At 34.7% G+C, this 9,595-nt stretch overlaps 1 long non-coding RNA gene across 2 annotated transcripts; it reads right to left on the bottom strand.

Annotated features, from left to right (window-relative positions):
* Positions 1-6,199: 6,199 nt before the first annotated feature.
* On the bottom strand, positions 6,200-9,290 carry LOC114306340 (uncharacterized). Of its 2 annotated transcripts, none has more exons than XR_003644639.2 (3): positions 9,055-9,290; positions 6,588-6,652; positions 6,200-6,428 (listed from the first exon to the last, which is right to left on the bottom strand). It is a non-coding gene; the product is annotated as an uncharacterized LOC114306340 (long non-coding RNA). The 2 variants fall into 2 exon arrangements; XR_003644640.2 differs by having other exon boundaries at positions 9,059-9,289.
* Positions 9,291-9,595: the final 305 nt, after the last annotated feature.

Here is a 9,595-nt window from a genome sequence, read left to right as displayed (position 1 = left end):
AAGCGTCGGGGTAAGCTCCAGTTTTGTCAAGCCAACCACTGTGCCTCACTGCGAGGTTCTGAGCCCGTCAAGTTATGGCTTAGGGGTGTTTTAGTTCCCCCTTCTGTCTCTGTAACTGTTTTGTTTACTGTACTATACTGTTTAATAGGGATTAGGTCCCTGAACTGAATGATTGTATATATGTACATACTGTTCTGTACCGTTCATGTATATGTGTATGAAAAGTCTTTTTGCATACAGACTGTCACAGCTCATTGGACATTGTTTACTTACTGTATTGGCTTCCGCCAGCCCCTGTACTCTATATTACTGTATTACTGTTAAGCAGGCCTTCGGTAATCTTGGATTACTGGCCGGTTACGGTGCTCAACCCATAGGGGCGGGTTTGGGTCGTGACAGAGTGGTACTGTATTACTGTTAAGCAGGCCTTCGGTAATCTTGGATTACTGGCCGGTTACGGTGCTAAACCCATAGAGGCGGGTTTGGGTCGTGACAATATAGATCTCTTCATTTAGATCACCGTTTAAGAAAACTGTCGTAACATCCATTTGATGTATCTCTAGATTATACAAAGTTGCTATAGCAATAAGCATATGGATGGATGTTATTCTTGTCACAGGGGGAATGTGTCAAAATAGTCCAGACCTTCCTTTTGTCTGTAACCTTTTACCACAAGTCTTGCTTTAAATTTGTCGATTGAACCAACTACTTTTATTTTTCTCTTGAATATCCATTTATATCCAAGAGGTTTAGAACCGGTTGGAAGATCCACTAATTCCCAAGTATGATTTTGCATAATAGATTCAATTTCATTATTAACGGCCTCTTTTCACAAAGGTGCTTCAAGACTTGTCATTGCTTCCTTAAAGCTTTGAGGTGCATTTTCTAACAGGTATGTCAGAAAATCTAGACCAAAGGATTTTGATGTTCTTTCTCTTTTACTTCGTCTTGGTTCATCATCAGTTAAATCATGTTGGTCGAGACCATTACTAGTCTCTTGTGTTTGATTGTCATTAGTCTCTTGACTTTGTATACAATCATAAATTCTTTTCTGTGAACTTAATTCATGTCCTTTCTTGTAAGGAAAGACATGTTAAAAAAATACAGCATTCTTTGACTCTATAATAGTGTTCACATTTATATTAGAGATTTCTGATTTATAAGTTAGAAACCGATATGCACTATTATTTTGAGATAACCAATAAACACACAATCCACTGTTTTTGGTCTTATCTTTGTCTTTTTAGGAACCTAAATTTCTACATTTGCAAAACACTCCCACATTTTTAAGTATTTGAAGGAAGGTGGTCGACATTTTCACAATTCATAAGGAGTACTGTTGGTTTTCTTGTGGGGTATTTTGTTAAGAACATAATTAGAAGACAATATTGTTTCCCCCCACAAGTTTTGCGGTAAGCTTGAACTTGGTAACATAGTATTCATCATTTCTTTAAGGGTTCTATTCTTCCTTTCAGCAATTCTATTTGTTGTGGAGAACAGGGTGCTGTAGTTTAGTGAATAATGACATGCTGTAGTTTAATGGTTTTACCAAGTTGATTTTCAAATTCAGTTTTGTAGAGTTTAAACATTTCTAAGGTTTTATCTTTACTTCTAAGTAAATATACATAATAATATCTTGTGCAATCATCGATAAATGTTATGAAATATTTGTTGCCTCATCTAGTCTAAGCAAATTAAAGATCATTTACATCAGTATGAATTAATTCTAGAGGTTTGATTTTTCTTTCAACTGATTTAAATAGAGCCTTAATTAGTTTCACTTTTACACAAATCTCACATTTGTGATTAGGATCAATTTCAAACTTTGGTATATAATGTAAACCAATTAGTCTACATGAAGCATCAAAATTTACAAGTCTTAATCTACCATGCCATAAATTTGACTCAAGAATATAAGCAAAAGATGTGTTATTCTTATTAATAGCAACTTTTAGTACAACAGTCATTATATTTAATTTAAAAAGACCATCGCTCATGTATCCCTTACCCACATACATACCATTCTTTGTTAATACAAATTTATCAAACTCAAAAACAAGCCTAAAACCATTCTTACTTAACAAAGAACCATAAACTAAATTCTTTCGAATCTTTTGTATTGTTGAGGGTAAGTTCCTTCCCAGATGTCATCTTCAAAATGACTTTTCCTTGTCCAGCCACAATAGAAGTAGAAGAATTTCCCTTAAAAAATTGTTCACTATTTGCAGCTTCATTATATGTAGTGAACATTTTTTTGTCCGCGCAAATGTGACGAGTTGCTCTTGTGTCAACCCACAATTTCTTGGGATTTCCAACATAATTAGCCTCAGAGATCACAGCTGAGAGATTTATATTATTTACCTCATTAGAAATATGCTCAACTTCTGTCACATTGGCTTGATTGGTAGTCTTCTTACTTGTACTTTCACAATCTTTCTTAAGGCGTCAGTAATCAGAGGCACGATGCCCGGTCTTGCCACAGTTGTAGCATTTACCTTTAAACTTTTTATTGTCATTGTTGTTGCCTTATTTAGGACCATCTCTAGCAAACTTCCTCTTTTTGTTATGTGATTTGGGCACCTGTTCAACTACATTAGCCTTGGATTCAATGGGATTTTTACCATTCCACTTTTCAGCCTTACGGTTATCTTCATCAATTCTTAGTCTTACAATAAGTTCATCCATGGTCATCTCTTTTTTGTTTATGTTTTAAATAATTTTTGAAATCTTTCCAAGCCGGTGGTAATTTTTCCACTAACGCAGCGACTTGGAAAGACTCGCTCAGAGACATACCCTCAGCATGAATATCATGCAAAATTAATTGAAAACTTTGAACTTGAGAAATTACCGCTTAGGAGTCTACCATAACAAAGTTCAGAAATTTACCGACAACAAATTTCTTTGTATCAACATCCTCTATCTTATATTTTTTCTCCAAAGAATCCCACAATTCTTTGTTGTTTTCAGAGGGTTGTAAACATTATACAACATGTTGTCTAGGCTATTGAGGATGTAGTTTCTACATAGAAAATCAAAATGTTTCCAGCCATCTACAACAGTAACAACTTGCCGATCATTTTCATCCTCTTTTAGTACTGGAGCCTCTTCACAGAGAAACCGGGCTAGATTTGAAGTTATAAGATAGAACAGCATTTTCTGTTGCCATCTCTTAAACTCGGTGCCATTAAATTTTTCGATTTTCCTCCATGATTTATGGAAACTTAAACATGGTTCTGGATAGGGACCGGAGTCGGTGTAACAATTGAAGTACCACTTTCAATTGCAGTAACCATAATATCTGATTACAAAAATCAGAAAAACCAAAATGCAAATTAATTTTTCAGTTACTCAAACCAAAAAATAAATTATAACACAAAATAATTTTATTTTTCTAGTTACTAAAACCAGGAAAATAAAATACTGCACAATAATTTTCTGTAACACTACTACACAAATTAATATTTTGAAATTGTTAATGACAACATTATACTACTACTATATGTCAAAGAAAATAAACAGTATATTTCTTCTATTTATCAACCAGTATATAACTACTATTTGTATTTTTCAACCAGAATATCACTTTGTAAAAAACACAGAAAATAAATACAATGAAGACACCAAAAATTAATCTGTCTTAAGATTGTTGGACAATCTTCACTGTATTAAGAATAAATACTGTTTGTGTACTTAACAACAAACAGAAGAAATAAAGAAGAAGAGAGACTATTGATTACAAAAATCAAACCAGTAAAGAAAATAAAATAAAACAATAGGTTCTTATTTTGTTACAAAAACAAAATCAAAATCTGATAAAAATAAATAAAAACAGAAAGTAAATTAATTACTAATCTTATGTATTTATTGAACAAAATTTTGATTAAGTCCAGTATTTAACACTGTGTCCTTAAGACAGATTCGTTCTCTCCATGGTGCTTTCAGATTGTGGACGTCTATCTCCCAGGATAAAATGATCAACAAAAAACAGTAGCGGTACTACAAACTGTTTGCACAACGAACACATTTTGTGTTTATACACTTTCTCACAGAAAAATAAATACAGCAAAATGCAGAGAGCAATGACAGCAACAAGAACGAAAATTAGAGTGCAAAATCCAAATGAGGGTCTATCTATTTATAGGAGAATTTGTGGCTGTTCAGTTTGAATTAAACAGGTGCAAACCTGTTTAAAGTGGTATAATACCTGTTTGGTTTAAATTTTAACAGATATAAACCTGTTTGGGTTTAATTTCGAATAGATACGGAAATTGTTCGATTTAATTGGACAGATATGGACCTGTTTGGGTGGAAGAATAATCTGGACATTATTTGGAATTAATTTCAAAATTCAAATTCTAAAAAAAAAGTAAGAATTTAATTTTAGAAAAATAAAATCTAAAAAGTTTTTGGCCCAAAAAAGATAAGCATTTGGCCGGACAAGCCCAACCTAACCTCACACCATGCACCCGCGCCCAAACCCAGCCGAGCCGACCGAACGGCTGCGGCACGTGTGTGTTTATTTTGAGTCTAATGGGTCTAGCCCACTTTGCCCATAACATCGCATTTCCACAAAACTTGGATTCCCCTTGAGGCCCTCCTCAAGTTGCAAACCAACCCAAGCTTTATAAACTCATAAAAGTTTTCCTACGAAACCAATGTGGGACAAGCCTTTAATTCAAACCTTAAGGAATTTTCACCAAAAACTCCATTTCTATGGAGCTCACTTTGGCTTCAATTTTCCATTCACCTGATAATGGATTTAAGCAACCAAATATACTACATGAATCACAACGCGGCATACAACGCGTTACCACTTAGACCCGCCATCTTTGACACACGGGTCCCACCTAAAAATTAGACCAAAGTTGAGGAAAAATTCTACTTTTTCCAAAACCATTTCTTATAGTAAATACACACAAATGCACACACATAATACATACAAATGCATATATATACATACATTTTCGACTCTTATCTTTGAATCTCTCTATTTTATTTCGACTCCTATCTCTGAATCTTCTATCTATTTGATCTCTTTTGTTGTGGCTCCATTCGGTCTTCGTCAATATTGAAGGGGCTTTGGGGCTGCCACTATCAAGGACGATTGGGATGGCGGAGAGAGAGAGATGGAGGAAGAGAGAAGACAAAGAGACTAATAAGGGGTTTGGGGTTCGGTCGCCGGCAAGGGTTGGGTTCCGACAGAGAACCACGTCCGAGAGAGAGAGAGAGGGTCTACTTTCAAAATTTGAAATCAGAAAGAAAGAGATGAGTGTGTGTGCTGAAAATGGTCTATATTTTGGACCAAATAAAGAGTGAGACATTGTGAGCCCTTAAATTGAATTCAATCTAATGGTTAATATTTTGACAAAGGGATAGAAGTCTCATCAGGAAAAAAAAAATAGAATTGCTTTGTTATATTGATATATTACACCATTAGCAACTAAATATTTTTAGTAGCCAATTAATTTTATAAATCCCTCCAAAATTTGAAATGTCTCCCTCCAAATATTTTAATTTTTTGGCGACCAAACTTTTGGTCGCTAAAGATAAAAAATAATTTTTTATTTTCTATCCAGCGACTAAATGGTTTTTGTAGCCAATATGTTTTTGGCGACGGTCACCAAAGATAAAAAATAATTTTTTATTTACATTCGGCGACTAAATAGTTTTAGTAGCCAAAACTCAATATACGGCAACTAAAATATTTTTTTTGTAGCCAATTCTGGTATTTTTAGCGACTACATTTTTTTTAGTCCCCAATAATCAATATACCCCGATTAAAAAAAATTAACAGCTAAATATTGTACTTTTGCTAACTAAAAAATTTTTTAGTCACCAATTCCACAACTTTTGGCGACTAAATTCTTTTTAGTTGCAAATTTTGGTCGCTAAAAGTGCATTTTGTTGTAGTGAATCGTCGCCATTTTAGCTTTTACGTTGACAAAAATGGTTCAAATAAGATGATTATGTGACACTTTTGCCGACCCAAATTGCATCGGCAAAAATGAGACTTTTGACAATGCAATATCAATCGGCAAAAGTAGACTTTCAGTGACATATAGTTGCATCGGTAAAATATTTAATTTTTGTGAAAAAATAATAATTTGGTATTTGGAATGACAAAAACTACTATCACAAAGAACATATTACTTTTCAATATCCACACGCATCTATTCAACAATTCACATACATCAATTCATTACCATCAAAAAATATATATTTCTATTTATAATAACAACAATAGTCGACACGCGTTCTTACAATTCAAAATTTAACTTTATACACAACAATACTTAAAAGTGAAACTAAAGTACAAAACTAAGTCAATCCCAATTTGAACGATATCCAGGTGAATATGCAAGTGAATAAGCCTACTACTCATATCCAATCAGCACTTGCGCAAGATCATAGTATCCATCTTCAACAACCTACATTTAAGAAGGCAAAAAAGATGCAAGTTCTGATTATTAATATTGTCAATAATGAAAATTTAAAATTACATTATGAGTTTAAGTAGAATGATATAAATCATGTCCAAACTTAGGTCAGGCCTTGGACTTATCAGTCATGGATCTAGAAAACGCCACCTCATGGCTTTCAAGAAAGAGGGTTTTGTGAGTTCCCACAGGTGCAATGATGCAACAGTCCAAGCCTTCAACGAAAATAATACACAATAATATCAATGACCATATAAAATCAACTGTGCAGGCAAAAAGAAAAAGAAAAAGAAAAGGAGAAAGAAAATAATTCTAACCACCTAAAAGTGGTTTAAGATTACAGACCCATACCTAAAGCTGATGGTCTATTTAAATCTGGAATCCGGATCACCCGTCGCCTTCCCCTGTCGCCTTCCCCTGTTGCCCCCAAAACGACGTCGTTTTGGGGGCGAATTTTCAAAAAAAAAAAACGCAGAGAAGAGACGCAGAGAAGAGGGAGGAAGGAGAGGAAGAGGGAGAGGGAGGAAGGAGGGAGGAGGGAGGAGGAGGAGGAGGAGGCTGCCGCCGTCGTCCCTCGCCGCCGTCGCAGCCGCCGTTGCAGCCGCCGTCGCAGCCGTTGCAGCAGCTCCACCTCGTCGCAGCACCTGCGACCGCCGTCGAGCTCCGCCTCCGACCCGTCTCCACCTCCTCCTCCTCCTCCCCTGTATTTATAGCCCCCTCCAGTACGGCCGGCCCTCCTCCTCCTCCTCCCTCCTCCCTCCCTCTTCCTCTCCTTCCTCCCTCTTCTGCGTTTTTTTTTTTTTGAAAATTCGCCCCCAAAACGACGTCGTTTTGGGGGCGACAGGGGAAGGCGACCGAAGATCCGGATTCTTAAATCTGACTATGAAACAAAATTTTATTAATAAAAACCATTTTGAGACTACATCGCTGAACAAATATTTTACTTTTTTTAGTAAATGACTTCAAAAATTAATATTTCAAGTTCTAAGATAAACAAAACATGTTGGCACTATGAACATCTCATGAAGAATTTAATATGAAAGAAATTGTTGGCTTTTATTTTATTATTATAATACATAGCAGAAAAATAGTTTACCACTAATATAGTCATATGGTAAAAGAAACAAGAATGGCAGGTTAATATCAATATGGAAATGCTAAAACATTTGAGCATGTTAGTTCCTATTCGGTTTCCTGATATCAACGGTACATCTTGTCATAATTTCAATGTTTAGATAAGGAAACAAATTTGTGCAAACAACACTGCCATAATTCATCCCTCACTTACCATTGAAATGCCTAGTAAAGACAGATTGTTCTTGTGAATCAAGTGCTACTTGGTAGCTTCTCCTTTCTAGTTTGATAGTTCATTGATACAATTTATGCATATTATCAAAAGAATAGTGTACCGAATATTGATGGAGTCCACCTATGGACACCACCTTATTTTTCACTCCCTAGTCATAATGATGGTGGGCTTGACACCATCACACCATCATTATAAGTAGGGAGTAAAAATCCAAATAAGAAATTTCCTAAACAATCAAGACCTTGAGAAATCAATAATGGGAACCAAATTGAATTACAAGATGACCATCACTCAAAGCCAACCAATTCATAGACAAATTGATGCTTCCATCATGGTGAATAACCTAGAGAATAGTTTATTAGATGGCACTAAACGATATCTTAGCAGTTGTGCCAGAGAATTGGAGGTTGCTTCCTTCATTACAAATCGATGCTCGTGGTTTTGATAGGCTAGGGAATAGTTTATTTTTTTTGGGGCCGGGGGGGATTCAACTCCCATTTTAAATTCTATGCAGTAATTATTTCATTTGATGAAAAATCTCTACCAGAATGGTTCATGGATATAGCCTCTTTCCAGATGGTCTAAATATATATATATATATATATATATATATATATATATATATATATATATATTTGTTTTGATTGTGTAGTTATTGTCAATTACACTAGTTTTTCAAGGGGATTATCATATTCAAAGTTACAGACATTTTGGTGAGTTTATATTATTATTGGGGATGGGATTTGTTTCATGGAATTGACCACTTCATTGAATCCAAAGGGTCTAGCATTAAAACTAGTGCCAGTGCATTTCAAAATTTAGGAAGCACACAATGTACATCCTAAAATAATCAGACAAGGATTTTAAACAAAAACAGAAGGTAGAGCAGTAGACAACAAAACATATTATCAGAATGTTATTGGCCTTGTTATCATGATGAGCAATTTCTGACAATAACTTCTTCCTAGCATAGCTTATTTAGGTAATTGCCGAGTGGAGCAACAGATTCCTAAATATGAATATTTTTTTTGAAGCCATGTAATTGAATCCTACATGCATTCAAACAATTAAGAACTTTAACCAAATGTGCAAAAGAAGTGAATTTCAATATGGAAGAAATGTTATTTCAATTATTTCTACTGCCAAAGTTAATTTTAGATCTCCAGATTAATTGATACAAAAAAAAAAAAAAAAAAGATTCTAGGAACCCTTGACAATAAAATAAATAACTAAAAATCGAAAGAAATACAAAATAGATAGAGAACCAGAGAGAGAGAGAGAGAGAAGCAGAGCAAAGAGGGGACGAACCTACCGAGCGAGAATGAAGCAGTGATGGTGTAGCATAGCAACGACAAATGGCGAAACTCGACGGTCGACAAATGTACGTGCGGGCGTGCGATTGTGAGAGGTAAAGAACTTTCAATCGTAAGAGAACGGTTGTGTTGTGCAAGGTAAACATCGTGGAGAGAGATGAGGTGTTTGCCCTTGGTACCAGCAAAAAAATAGGGGAATTTAGGAGGGAAATTAAAAAATTAAGGTCCCCATTTGGTTTCGAGTTCTGTTTTTTAGTTTTTACTTTTAAATTTTTTAGAAATTAATTATATAAAATTGATAGATATTTTTATTTTTTAAAATTTTTTAACGAAACTAGGTTTTAGTCTTAAAAAAAAAAAAAAAAGAATCTGAAACAAATTTTAGAAAATCAAATCAAATATGGCCACCGTAACTTTGGAAAAAATTTAAATTTTTTTGATTTTGGTCATCTCAACTTTAGAGGGTATTTAGGCTTAGTGTGCCTATTTTAAGATTGACCTGGAAAATCCGAACCATTCGTTTCAAATTTAAATTC

The sequence above is a fragment of the Camellia sinensis genome, chromosome 4 (genome assembly GCF_055761805.1).
Source record: "Camellia sinensis isolate YWXY chromosome 4, ASM5576180v1, whole genome shotgun sequence".
NCBI lineage: Eukaryota > Viridiplantae > Streptophyta > Magnoliopsida > Ericales > Theaceae > Camellia > Camellia sinensis.
The sequence above is the reverse complement of the archived record's forward strand: the minus strand, read 5'-3'. Positions and strand labels throughout refer to the sequence as shown.